We start from the raw sequence: 14289 nt of genomic DNA on the forward strand, positions 1-14289 counted from the left end.
AGACATGAGCTCAAAAACTCAAAAACTTCAACATCAGGAAAATGAAGAAACCTTGAGAAGGGACCCTTCCAGGATGACCAGGCTGCAACGGATGTTGCAATAACCAATAGTACACTTATATTGTCAACATAAAATATAGGTTACTCATATGCTATAGAATAGAAGTGTGTTTTAAGCCCAGATTTAAACAGTTCCACTGAGGTTGCAGATTGAATCTCAGAGGGAAGAGCATTCCACAGCACCGGGGCCCGAATGGAGAACGCTCTCGAACCTGCGGTTCTCATTTTGGCTCTTGGGATCACAAGTAGACCAGCAGTTTTAGGGTGAAGGCAAGGGGGGAAATTAAATCTGAAAAACCATGAGGGAGCAAGTCCATGAATGATTTTGTATCATACCAACAGAACCTTAAAATCACATTTTAAGCTAACGGGGAGCCAATGCCAGTTAGCTAAAATAGCAGTAATGTGATCAAACTTTCTTGCTTTAGTTAAAAGCCTTGCTGCAGCATTTTGTACCAGCTGAAGGACTTCGGGACACCGGAGAGTACTACATTACTGTAATCGGGACGGGAGGTATAAAACGAATTAATTATAATATCTGCATCGGACTGAGACGACATGGGGTGAATTTTAGCAACGTTAATTGAAGATGGAAAAAGCTTTTCTAGTAATATTCTTAACGTGTGTTTGAAAGGACAGATTGGGGTCAAATGTGACACCTAAATTTTTGACTGAGTCACTCTGGGTGATATTACATTTGACAATGTTAAGAGCAGTTTTTAAAAACAAATCACGGCATTTCGATGGACCAATAATGATTATTTCGGTCTTTTCAGAGTTTAGGCGCAAGAAGTTGAGTGACATTCATTCTTTTATCTCATTGAGGCAGGCCTCCAGATTTCCAGTTTAGTGTGGCAGATTCCTCCATTGGAATATATAGTTGAGTGTCATCTGCGTAGCAATGGAAACCGATATTATACTTGCGAATAATATCACCTAATGGAAGCATGTAAATGCTGAAGAGATTGGGGCCAAATACTGAACCCTGCAGAACACCACAGGTAACACTAGAGGGCTTAGATGTCTCATCTCATCTCATTAGCTGCACCGCTTATCCTCAGTAGGGTCGCGGGGGTGCTGGAGCCCATCCCAGCAATCATTGGGCAGTGGGCATGGGACACCCTGAACTGGTTGCCAGCCAATCGCAGGGCACACGGGGACAGACAACTCACTCGCTCATTCACACCTAGGGACAATTTGGACCGGCCAATTCACCTGAAATGCATGTTTTTGGAATGTGGGAGGAAACCGGAATGCCCGGAGGAAACCCACGCAAGCACGGGGAGAACATACAAACTCCACATAGGAAGTCTGGAGCTGGATTTGAACCCACGCAGGAGGTTCCCATGACTTGAACTGTGCCGCACATGCGCTAACCACTGCGCCGCCGTGCTGCCCGGCTTAGATGTCATTTTGCCATATTTAACACAGTGCGTCCTATCTGAGAGACAGGATGAAACGCAAATCTCCCAATTTACCAGTCGATCTACTTTCCAACCCTTCTCTATTGCAAGAAATTGTGGGTCATGACCAAAAGAACAATATCCCTGATACAAGCGGCTAAATTGAGTTTCCACCGGAAGGTGGCTGGGCTCTCCCTTAGAAGTAGCGTGAGAAGCTTGGTCATCCGGACGTGACTCACTGTAGAGCTGCTGCTCCTCTACATTGAGAGGAGCCAGTTTACGTGGCTCAGTTGCCTCCCGGAGGCCTCTCTCGGGGATGACCCAGGAAACGCTGGAGAGACTACGTCTCTAGGCTGGCCGGAAAATGCCTCGGGATCCCGTCAGAAGAGCTGGATGAAGTTGCTTGGGCTGGAGAGGTCATGGCTTCCCTGCTGAGGCTGCTTCCCCCACAACCCGATTTCAGATAAGCAAGATAAAATAGAAGGGTGGTTTCTTTTCAATGCAACACGACCAGTGTTCATTTTACCTCTGAAAAGTGATGGATCCCGGGACTCGCATGCTCAAAAATCTATGGGTCTCAACAAAGATCTATGGGTCCCCAAAATTTAGTGTTATGGAGGTTGAAATTGTAAATCGGCAACAAATATATAATATAAATCTATATATTCATTCAGTTTTAATCATCACAGTTTATTGGTAATACAAATCAGTTATCACTTCAGATTTTTCAGTTCACAATAATGTACATTATACGAAATAATATTGCCGAAATATTAATCTATATTTTCATTCAGTTTTAATCATCACAGTTAATTGGTAATACAAAGCTGTTATCACTTCAGATTTTTCAGTTCACACAAATGTACATTATACAAAATAATATTGCTGAAATACTAATCTATATTTTCATTAAGTTTTAGTCATCACAGTTAATTGGTAATATAAAGTAGTTATCACTTCAGATTTTTCAGTTCACAATATTGTACATTATACAAAATACTGAAAATACTGCCATCCACTTAACTATTTTTAGGTGTGAAAGCATGGCCAAGTCTTCTTTTTGATGTCGTATTCGTTCATACTTGCCTCTCTCTTCCTGCAACAGAATTTCCATAGCTAATTTGTGATTTTCATTGTCATTGTGCCGATCCAATGTGCTTTTCTGAAAGTTCGTATTGCGAAATGATTTATGCAATCCATTTTTTTTGTCATGCCGGGTACACGCATCACAGAACATGTAGCCTCCATTATCATCCTCCTCATAGCGTCACCAGGAATATATTTTAGTCCATTCTTGCTAAGAGTATTCTTATATTTTCTTTTGTCGAATCGTTCGCTTCAGCACACGTGTTTTCCTTGCCTCCGCGATCTTCTGAAGAATTTCTCCACCGCTTTTTCGTGCCTGAATTATTGCCATTGTTATCACTTTCTGTATTATGTTTCGACTTATTACTGAAACGGAAGAAATTACCAATTTTGTGTTGATTTGCACGTAATACTAACTGTTTTTTTCGGAGACATACTTATCTTTCACTCGAGGACAACCACCACAACAATGACGTAATCTCGAAGCAACAAGATCTCGATTGCGTTTTGCGTGGAGACGAAAACTCGAACCGCGAGACCAAGACAACAATGGCGGATCTGCCTGATGAAAAGTTTGGAGTGCGGTAAATCTTTGTTAAAAAAAAAGTAATCGGCTAATAAGGACAATTTTGTGTCAAAAGAAGTTGCATCCCGGGGACGCACGTTGATTTGACACTATGCGACCCCAGCAAAAAATGATGCGTCTAGGAAGCAGGGACGCGGGCAAACGAAAACACTGCATGACGCTAAAATACCAGCTGTCATCGGGCTTTTTAGTTTGTTTTGGGAGGACACGTAGAATTTCAGTTTACACCAGCCTATTACAGTCGCGCGAGCCTCACTCCTTTCCAACACACACATAACAACAACAATCATAGCATTTGTTGTGAGTTGAGTCCTGCAGAACACAATGCACGATGAAAATCGTATCGAAACCGTTTCAGGTAAGCCGCGACACAGCAAGGGATTCCTGTATTTCCCAAAAATCATTGACGTGCTAATCACTTATTAACATTGTGCAGAGGTAGCTAGCTAGCTGAAGTGTGTACACTTTTGTTTTAAATGAGCGTTTGCTGTGTCGGTTAATAATTTCAAATTCCAACCGGATTACATGCAATTGTTGTATTGGAGTCACATACAATAAATGCGTGTTATCAAAGTTCAGCTAGAGTTTGTGTTTGCAGCGCTTGACAATATTCCGGCATTGAACTGATCTGCTGAAGCCGCAACTGATGTTACACTTGCTGAATCCAACCTAATACATTCAGCAACGAAAAGATCACAAGTGCTGATTTTGAGTGTTCCCACCACTGAGTGGGGAATGTGTTCATTCTTTTCAAGGCGGTCAATACGGCGACAATTTTAGCCACTGATGTATCCTCAAGAGTGCGTCCCAACATTCCTCAACTGTCATCACTGTCCTGCCTCAAATACTTTGAGGGATTGTCCGAGCAAGGTCGTTTGCTCAGCGACTAGTTTCCCCACATATACCGACAGTATCCGTCTGAACGTAAATATAGCCATTGCACACTTTTACTATTGTCGTCTAAAATAATTCGATATCGGTTTCAATTGACCAGTAAAGTATCGAAGGCTCAGAAATTATGCATTCCAAGGGTGGCCTATACTGGAAATTTTATGATGAATCTGATCCAAGATCATGATAGTTTTGATCTATACTAATTTTAACTAACTTTTTGCTTGGAAATGTCATGACGTGTTTTTGCTTGTTTATGATAAGCTCAAAGATTTTAGGCACTAAACACGTTATAAAACGTTTCATTTTTCAACATAATAACTTCATTTCAAACTTTAAATCATTAGTGTGTATTATTTGACCACTAAATGGCAGCAAACAACAACATGGCAGACAAACATGGCGGCCACTTAAGTAAGGATTCCACTATGTAAAATAAATAAAAAATTCTCGACCAATAATTTGTTTATAAAAAATAACATTGGTGTGCTTGTTTATGTGTTTTTGCTAGGTATAACAGTGTAAAAAGCAAATAGAAATATTTATGTTAAAACTGTTTCAGATGCCAAGAGAGTCAAAAAAAAAGCAAAGTAAGAAATACAAATATAACAACACTACATGTCAAACCAACCTTGGGCAACATTTTGGAAAAAAAAAGTCAAAGTGCCAATAGTGTAAAAAAATACAATCTAAAAACCTTTAACGATCAAAAAAAAAATACTTCCCACTGCTACAGAGCAAAAGTCAAGAGAGTCCCACATAAAAGATCAGCCACTTACCGAACAAGCCCTTTTGGCATTGTTGCCATAGTGACAAGGGATATACAGTTTCTTGTTCCGGAACAGCAACATGTTTATATCTTTAGTTGCTCCCTGTAAGGTGAACTTTTTCATGTATTTTGGGAAATTAGCCTCGGCAGGGGGGCACTTTACTACACAAATGACACCTTTTGTGTTGTTGAAACAAAAGTCCACACAGTGATCATACTGTCATACTGTATTTAGCTCCTGATAAGGGCGCGTGTGTGGATTTGGTCCTCTCTTTTGCCCGGCAGGTAAAATGCAGCAGCAGGCCAGGTAGGGAGAGGCTTATGTCAACACACAAACAGGCTTAAACGAGAGAGAGGACTGCACTATCTACGTAGAGAAGTGACACTGCAGTGAAGTATCGATCCGATATAAGTACATTCCTTCTATCAATAATATTGATTTGCCCACCCTTAATGTATTCACTCCAAAAAAGTTTCATCTCAAAGATGCACGCCACATGCACAAGGGTGTAGTCCACTTAACTAATCCAGATATTTTATTTAAATGTCAGAGATGTCATTTTTACACTATTCTTGCCTTTCTTTTGGGTTCAATAGAGTGTTGCGAAACTTGTACATTTTACATAGTACATGAAATCTACATTTTTTGGGGGTTAGAACATTTTTTCATCCAATTGTAATACATTTTGCTCATAAGAATCCTTCAAATTTTCAGATGTTTTTCTATTATTTGTCCAATAAAAATGACTTCCTGCACAATTAGTCAGACCAGAACCTTAGGCGCACCCTACAAATAATTGTCTTCTGTGATATACTTTTTTATTTACAAGGCGCACTGGACTATAAGGTGCACGGAATTAAGCTAGGTTTGCATTAAGATGAACAATGTATTTACATTTAAATAATTTATTTCATAGAACACAAGTTCACATTTTGACCTGTGGTTTCACCGGGGGAAAAAATAATTGAATCATAGATGGTACACCGTGCTTGCCTTACTCCGAAATATTACCTTTTCGCCAGTGTGAGGTCCAAATTAAGGGCAAACCCTGTGTGGCCGTTCATCAGATCTAAAAAGTAATTCAGGTAACGACAATATACATTTTCGTTCCGCTGCAGCGGGGGAGAAACGGGGAGGAACACAACGGATGTATTCTCGGCTCCACAATCGTCCTCCTACTTCTTCCCCACCTAAGCTAGCTTTATTTAGTACAAGTATGGTGGACTTTAGACTGACACATCATAGTTGGGTGGACATTAGACTGACACATCATTGGGTGGACATTAGACTGACACATCATTGGGTGGACTTTAGACTGACACATCATTGGTTGGACTTTAGACTAAAACAGCAAAAGATATATAGACAGTGAATAATAGGGGAATGTTCAGAGAAATACACAAAATATATATATAGAAGCAACTTCACAGCCAGTAAAGAAAAACGTCCCGAATAACCTTTTTTTATTGAGTTGCTGTTTATAAGGTCGCCGTGAAACCAAAAACTGTGTACAAAATATTCCTGTTAACTTGCTAACCATACAGATACATTCTATGTTGAGACAATACATGCTGAATCCATGTCAAAAAAAGAGTACATAATGTGGTTAAAAAAGGGACCAAGCACTCTGATAAGAAACTCCAACCTGTTTTAAAAGTCCTTCACATGACCTGTTTATATTTATTAACCCTTCTGTCACGGTTGCCATGTCGCCCAATTGACCCCCGCCCGTGGTCACCAGCTGAAACTCGTTGACGGATTGGCTCCCTGTCAGTATTTAAACGCTGTCCTGACAGTCGCCGTTGGTCGGTCCGTCTGCGAATCTCTGTTTTTTCCTGTGTTTTGGCTCTTGTTTTTCTCCCGCCACGATCTGTTTGCTTTCGACTCTTTTTCGTTCCCGACACAGTCAGCGCTCGCCGCGGAAGTCCCACTTCCACGGCTGAGCAACCTACTCCCCGCGACCAACGATTTACTTGTGTGAATGGTACTAGAAGCAAGGTAAGTGAACTGTGTTGGATAGATATTTATTGAGGATAGAAAGAAAATGACTTGGGGGAGAACTGGAAATTAACCAAGGACTCTGGGGTTACTGAACTCCATCCCCTCCATCCAAAGCCAATTGATTTTTCTCTGCAAACATATTTTAAAAAGCAGTATGATTTTCCTAATTTGTTTTGTCCGAACCAAATTGAGCTTTTTTACCTTTAATTTTCCTCATATCTTTACTTTATGAAGTTGCATGTAAAAAAAAAACAAAAAAACACATGGGTTAAAAAACGTATATATTTTTTGTATTCTTAGTAGGTCAATTTTGTTCTTCATGTCACAGTGTGCATTTGAATTAGATTTATTTTTAATTCATCTGCAACATGTGATATTTATTTTTTATGGAGGTGGTTTTCGGAGGGAATAATCCTGTTGCCATGATTCATTTATGCAACTTTTTGTCCACATTTGATGACATTAGCATATTTGTGATGTCATTATGCACATACTTGCATGCTTCTCATTGTTTGGGGCGGGCCAAACTGAGATTTTTTTGTATCAATCCGATCCAAGTAAGTACAAGGTCGTTATGAGCGATAATGATCTGATATCAACACGTTTTGCTCTGAAATAACATGCTTATTGAGTAATTGAAACCCTTAATGGCCTAATGCTAGGAATTGTTGCCATGTTTGTCAACAAGCCATCTTAAAAATTACGTCGACGCTGCTTCCTGGTTTTATTACTCTTTGCCAGTGCTTTGTTTCTTCCCTTGTGGTTAACTGCAGCTGGCATTAGTTTGTATGACATTGTCCTATGAAGCGTCATTGCACCCTACAACTTGCGCCCAATCGGACAGGTGCAAGCTACACTAAAACAGGGCACCGTGAAACGTGTATTAGTGCAAAGATTACTTGTCAACTATGGACATGCAAAATATTAGGGTTTCGTTTTCCGGTGGTAAATTGTAACAGGAAGAGCAAATGTAATAAATATATTATAGCCATTTAACCGTACACCTACATTTCTGCAGATTTCCTAATAATGTTTAATAGAACATCACTGAAGAAACATCACTGTGACACAATAAAAAGAAGTCTGTCATCAAAGACCATGGCTCACTGGAAATATATGCTCTGGTTGATGAGACAAAAATGAATGTATTTGGTTCAGATGGTGTGAAGCATGGGTGGTGGCAACCAGGTGAGGAGTACAAACTGGATTGTGTCCGAAGTCAAGCATGGTGTTGGGAATGTAATGGTCTGGTGCTACAGTTCTAATATGACCAAGGCTTTTCTAAAGTGGGTAAGGGTAATGAACTGGTTAAGCATGTCTCCAAGTCTAAATCCAATAGAACATATTTCTGGCATCCTCAGGTGGAAGGTGGAGAAGCACAAGATCTTGATTATTCCCTAGCTCAGTAATTTTGTCATGGAGGAGTGGAAGAGCATTCCAGAAATGTGTGAGCCTCTGGTGAAATCCATGGCCAGGAGGATTAAAGTGGTTCTGCAAAATCATGGTAGCCACACGAAATATTGAACTTCAGGAATTTTTATTTAAAGGTGTACTCAATTTTGCTCCCGGGGCTTTAGCTACTAATGGCTAGATTTTGAGTTTTATGAATGGGAAAACAATACATTTACACTGCTATGTAAGCTTTATAACAGACTACCTTTCATTGTGTCAAAGTGAATTTTCTTCAGTGTTGCTCAATAAAACATTATGATAAAATCCCTGCAGGAATGTGAGGGATGTACTCACTTTCGTGACATACTGTATATGAGAGAGATTTGTCGATTAGCGATTTACTCAAGATCTAAAAATCGTGCCTTGAAAAATGCATGCGCCAGATTACAAATAAAATATGTAATTTGCTTATATATTTGTGGCTCTGCAAAATAAATGATTCACACTGGATTTTTTTCTTGAAATGGTACTGGATACATTGAAAAAAATGGGCTTTGAAAGTCCTTAAAACAGTACTTGTTGTAATGTGAATAAACAGGTGTGTGAGTTTTAAAGCTGTTTTCGAGCACAACGCAAGCCACTTTTTGTACTCTTCACTTTCACCCCCCGACATTGTCGGCAAAATGTAGGTGCATTCATTATCCTGTAATTACCTTGCTGTTGGTCCGTCGGTGTATTATTCATTACGTGCTACATTCCACCCGCACTGTTGTGACAGCAAAGGTAAAATGAGCGAGCATCACGGAACACGTCACCTCCACGGGCGTCATTAACGGGAAGGCACGGAAATGGCTCTCAAGGCCGCCTTGAGAAGCTCCTCCGCTAATCAGTTCCCCGTCCACTTAGTTTTACTGTGATGCCTTTTTACAACGTCGTTGTGCGTCAGAGTGGAAACAGATGGTGGGAGTAAAATTGCTAAGTAAGTGACGCTTGCCACACGCTTTTGTCAACACGATGCTCGCTGACACATCATGTTTGAAGTAAGCCTGGGCCGATCGATTTTGATATCGATGTGTTCGATACTGAACGAGTACTCGGATCGAATCGACTCTATTGTCTTGCATCAATACTGTCTTCCTGTTTTTTAACGATCACTATAATAATGTTAGTGTATTGTAAGATTATATACTCATTACAACTTTCAAATTTAATCCATTTTGGCATACACATCATTTGCGCTTTTGACCTTCCATCCATCCATTATCTGCACCGCTTATCCTGAGTAGGGTTGCAGACATGCTGTAGCCCATCCCAGCTATCTTCGGGCAGTGGGCAGGGGACCCCCTGAACTGGTTGCCAGCCAGTCGCAGGGCACACCGAGACAGACAACTCACTCGCCCATTCACGCCTAGGGACAATTTGGACCGGCCAATTAACCTGAAAGGCATGTTTTGGAATGAGGGAGGAAACGGGGGTGCCCGGAGGAAACCCACGCAAGCACAGGAAGAACATGCAAATTCCACACAGGAAGGTTCGATCTCATGACTTCAGAACTGTGCTGCAGACGGGCTAACCACTGCGCCGCTGTGCTGCCGCACTTTTGACCGTTTCAAAAATATATAATAGAAAGTATTTTAGTTGTCGTGTTAATATTTTTATACAAGTCCAGTTATGTTTATTCATACAGCCCTTAATGACAGTCTCAAAGGACTGCAGACTATCATTAAACCATCCCCTGATCTAAATCCTACATGAGGGTAAGGAAAAACTTCACACTTCAGAAGTATTTGTCTTTTGGTTACATTGCCTCTTTGTTTTGTCACTTCTGAAACAGTTTGTTTGAAATGTATTTTTAAACTGTTGAAAGTACCGACTTACATTTTATTGTTAACACTATTTTCACTTTGAGTTAATTTTCAAAATATTGTGCAATGGAAGTTTTCAAGTTGACTTTGTTATATTTGTATCTTTTTCACACCCATTTTTTTTTTTTTTTGACACTTTTGAATTTTGTTTTGAAACAGATTGTTCCCTTTATTTATGATTGCGATCCCCAATTAAACAATAATAAATCTTACAAACTCCACATGGCGCCTTTTTACTCACTGACTGTGAATTAAAAAGTTATTTTAATTTCCAAACAAACAAAACACATTTTCAGCATATTTCATCTCGCCCACTGAGAGGATCCAGATTAGAGCCAAAATAGGCAAGATGGGATTGTTTCTTTCCTGGTTCCAAAGTCGTTATACAGTGTACAAATTTTGAAATGGTCAAAAAACATTTAAAATAGAAGGAAACAAGTATGAGGTTTGTATTTTAGTTTTTTCATTAAAGAAATAGAACAGTTTTAGTGCCTAAAATCTTTGTGCTGTGTTAATCGTGAATATTAACTAACTCAAGGGGGAAAGGGTTCAATTATTCAATGATCATGAAATTTCCAAGCAAATCGTATCGGTATCGGATTGGTATAATACTTCCCTGAATTAATTTGGGTCGGATTGATATCAACACTTCCAGTATTGCTCACCCTGAGTTTTAAAGGATTTTAGAAAACAGGCCGACGAAGGGGAATTCCGGATGGATGGATAAGACTGTTGATCACTTTTGGTATCAGTGCATGGCAAGCATCATCTGAGCTCATTGCGAGCATAAGATCAGGGCACTAATGCAGATCACAGAGCAGCACGGTGATTCAGTGATTCATCTGCCTGAGGTTCCTGGTGCAAACACATGCTTCGGGCTTCCTGTGTGAAGTCTGTTTACTGTCAGTTCTCGCCAAATTGTTTAATGTTATTTCAAGATGCAATCCGTACAAATCTGCTAAACAACCATGTTGGTTTTCATCCTCCAGAACACTTGATCTCAAATTTTGGGGAAAAACGACCAAGCATGTAATAAGGACAAACATAAAATAATCTCATCTCATCTCATTAGCTGCACCGCTTATCCTCAGTAGGGTCGCGGGGGTGCTGGAGCCCATCCCAGCAATCATCGGGCAGTGGGCAGGGGACACCCTGAACTGGTTGCCAGCCAATCGCAGGGCACACAGGGACAGAACACTCGCTCGCTCATTCAAACCTCGGGACAATTTGGACTGGCCAATCCACCTGAAATGCATGTCTGAATGTGGGAGGAAACTGGAGTGCCCGGAGGAAACCCATGCAAGCACGGGGAGAACATACAAACTCCTCACAGGAAGTCCGGTAGCTGGATTTGAACCCAAACAGGAGGTTCCCAAGACCTTAGAACTGTGCCGCACATGCGCTAACCACTGCGCCTCCGTGCTGCCCACATAAAATAATAGACAAAATGATTAGGCAATATTTACAATATAGTCCTTAGAGACAGACGAAAGATATAATAGTTCAATAAAAAATAGCACATCGTAACAATAGTGAAATGAAAAGTAGTGCAATAATATTTGCAGCAACAAAAAATCCAAGATAGGTGGCAAGATTATAAAGATATATAGTTTAGTGTTTCGTCCTTGCTTAGGAGGGTGATGGCCCTGAGAAAGAAACTGTCTTTCGCCAGTTTGTCCTTGTTTTGAGGGACCTGTAGCGTAAAGTGAAAAAAATCCCTTATAATGTTGACAGCCCTGCTACAGTATCGCAAGTCGGCATAGTTCTTCGGACTGGGCATAGGGCAGCCAATGATCTACTTTGCTCTGTTGTTTACTCCATGTAGTGTACTCGTTTTTCTCTTCCGCCATCATCCTCTTGCCTAACTTCTCATTCTTTGCAGAAGATAATTATTATATGACTTTGTCCATGTAGTGCACAGTGACTCACGAAGAGGTTTGTGTCTGGTGAGGCACGCTGAGATTTACCAAAAAGTTGAACCTATATCGAATTTATCTTTTGATTGGGAGAGCAATAAAGTAATATTTAAACTATATGCATGGAAAAACACATTTTGTTGCCTTACGTCGAAGTATGATTTAAGGCTATCCTGTCCTTTCTGAATAAATCATCAATGGATAGGAAATCATTTTTATAACAAAACTCCATGCAAAGAAAAATAAATTACAGGATGTATTGACTTGCTGTGAGCACGCTCATACTATCAATCTACTGTTTGGGGTTGAGGTGTGTGCAAAATCTGAATCCTTGATCTTGCTATCGCTCTCCGCTATGAGGCAAGAGAATTGCGTGCCTCAGTCATGTAGCACTTTAATACATTACATACTAATTGTATTTATAATATTCACAATACACTGTGACAATTCTGCCATTTCGACAAAGAAAATCCCAAATTGTAATGTTAAACAGGAAATAACTTAAAATAACCATTTAATCTAGTTCTAATTTCATATCTTACAGCCTCACCTACCACCTGACTGCAATTCATCAGTGTTGTAGCATTGTAATTTAAAAAAAGGGTCCTTCTCTTTAATGCATTGTTACTCACAGAACAATTTATTAGTGTTGTTGAATATTATGTATGAGCTGTTGTCCCATCTGAACACTAAATGTAGAATTACGCTTGTTGCCCTGGTGACGCTGTGGAGCTTTTTGAAAAAACTATTTATGAAAAGAGAAAAAAATATAGGAAAAGGAAATGCATTTTTGGTTTCCAAATGTAGAATAGTTGAAAGCAAGATTATAATATGTGATAGTCCTCCATTTTCAGCATAAAAGTATGTTTTAATAAGTTAAATGAGTTTTTGAATTTTCAAATTAATGCTCGCATGTAAACTCAGTTGAAAGAAACTAAAACTTGCAGTCTTGGTGTGCGACCCTTCTTGCCACCCTGGCAGCACTTTGTACTTGTTTATTTTGGGCAACACCCTCTAAACTTCACTCCCAGTTTTATGATTTATGAGAAAAACAAGACCGTCACTTGTATTACGAATGAATAATTTGGCACAAAATGTGTCTCAGGCACCGGCTCGCTTCTTCCTGAAGTGAGCTCATCGGCCAACAAACTTGGAAAGATTCCACCATGACGCATGTTTAGAACATCAACATTCACTCTCACACACATAACCAAATTTGCATGTCATGAAAAACATCAAACACGCATTCAACTTTCATTCAATAACATTGCAAAGTCCTCACCTGCCCGTTCTTTGTTGAAGCCCACCTCCCGGGCGGTGTTTCAGCTCCTTGCGGGCACCCCACAATTTTTGTGCCTTAGACTCTCGGCAACACAGCAACATATATATTTCAGCGGCTGCAGATGAATTATGCAAAGCAGAGCAGTAAGAAAGGGTTTAATGATGTCTCACCAGTGCAAACTCACGATCCAGTCTGGGCTGCCGGGCTATCTATGTCTGCTCGACCTCATCCCTATGCCTGGACGTGGTTTTCAGGTTTGCAGTCGGTGCACAGGTTTGGGTGAAGACCTCGGGTTCCGACCCTGTCAGAATATTGATCAACGCTGACATCTGGTGTAATGATTCTTTGTCAGGCGAGAAACGAGTGGACGGGCCCAATTCCGCCCGTATCGCATGCTGACTTTTAATTAAGATTCCTCAGCCAGCTCTATTTGACCTCGTCATCTCCAGATGCCGTTGATTTTGTGTCAACGTCTGAACGTCTCGCGCCCATGCAAGCGCCGTAACGGTGATTTGATGAATATAAAATCGAGATTTACATCATGGCTCCTTGATTGTAGGTTAAACAGGTTCAACCTTGGGAATAAAAGTACTCAAGCCGGGATCAGAAACATTCCCATGCGGCTTTTACATTCTAATTCACTATCAATTATTAATCTACAGCTAACTGCAAATGTACCATAACGATATTTGTTAATTGTGCACAATATATTTGACTACATGAGTTGCAGCAGAGAATTGTTGGGTTTAAAAAGGAAAATGAGATTATTCACAGCTCTTTAGGTAAAAAAAAAATATTTTCTGCTTGAGTGCAGCTGACTTCAAAAAAACTGCAGTCCCACCAAATCAAGGGATCCGCTCGCAACTTTCCACTTCTGTTATTGCTGAGTCACTGCTTAGCAGATCTTGGATTGAATTGTCTTTATTGCCATTGAGATCAAAGGATCTTGCATTGTGTTCTGCAACAGAAAGTAGTCAACAATTGCTATCACTGGGGCAGAAAGTATGTGTGTATGCTTGATGGGCCATGACTGCCTAT

General features: G+C 40.2%; 1 long non-coding RNA gene across 2 annotated transcripts; it reads left to right on the forward strand.

The window, feature by feature from the left end:
• The first annotated feature begins 7950 nt into the window (after positions 1-7950).
• On the forward strand, positions 7951-8445 carry LOC148373818 (uncharacterized). Of its 2 annotated transcripts, none has more exons than XR_015852810.1 (2): positions 7951-8086; positions 8158-8445. It is a non-coding gene; the product is annotated as an uncharacterized LOC148373818 (long non-coding RNA). The 2 variants fall into 2 exon arrangements; XR_015852809.1 differs by having other exon boundaries at positions 7951-8082.
• The last annotated feature ends 5844 nt before the right edge of the window (positions 8446-14289 follow it).

The sequence above is a fragment of the Urocampus carinirostris genome, chromosome 1, assembly GCF_059441175.1.
Source record: "Urocampus carinirostris isolate Australia breed hairy pipefish chromosome 1, RoL_Ucar_1.0, whole genome shotgun sequence".
NCBI lineage: Eukaryota > Metazoa > Chordata > Actinopteri > Syngnathiformes > Syngnathidae > Urocampus > Urocampus carinirostris.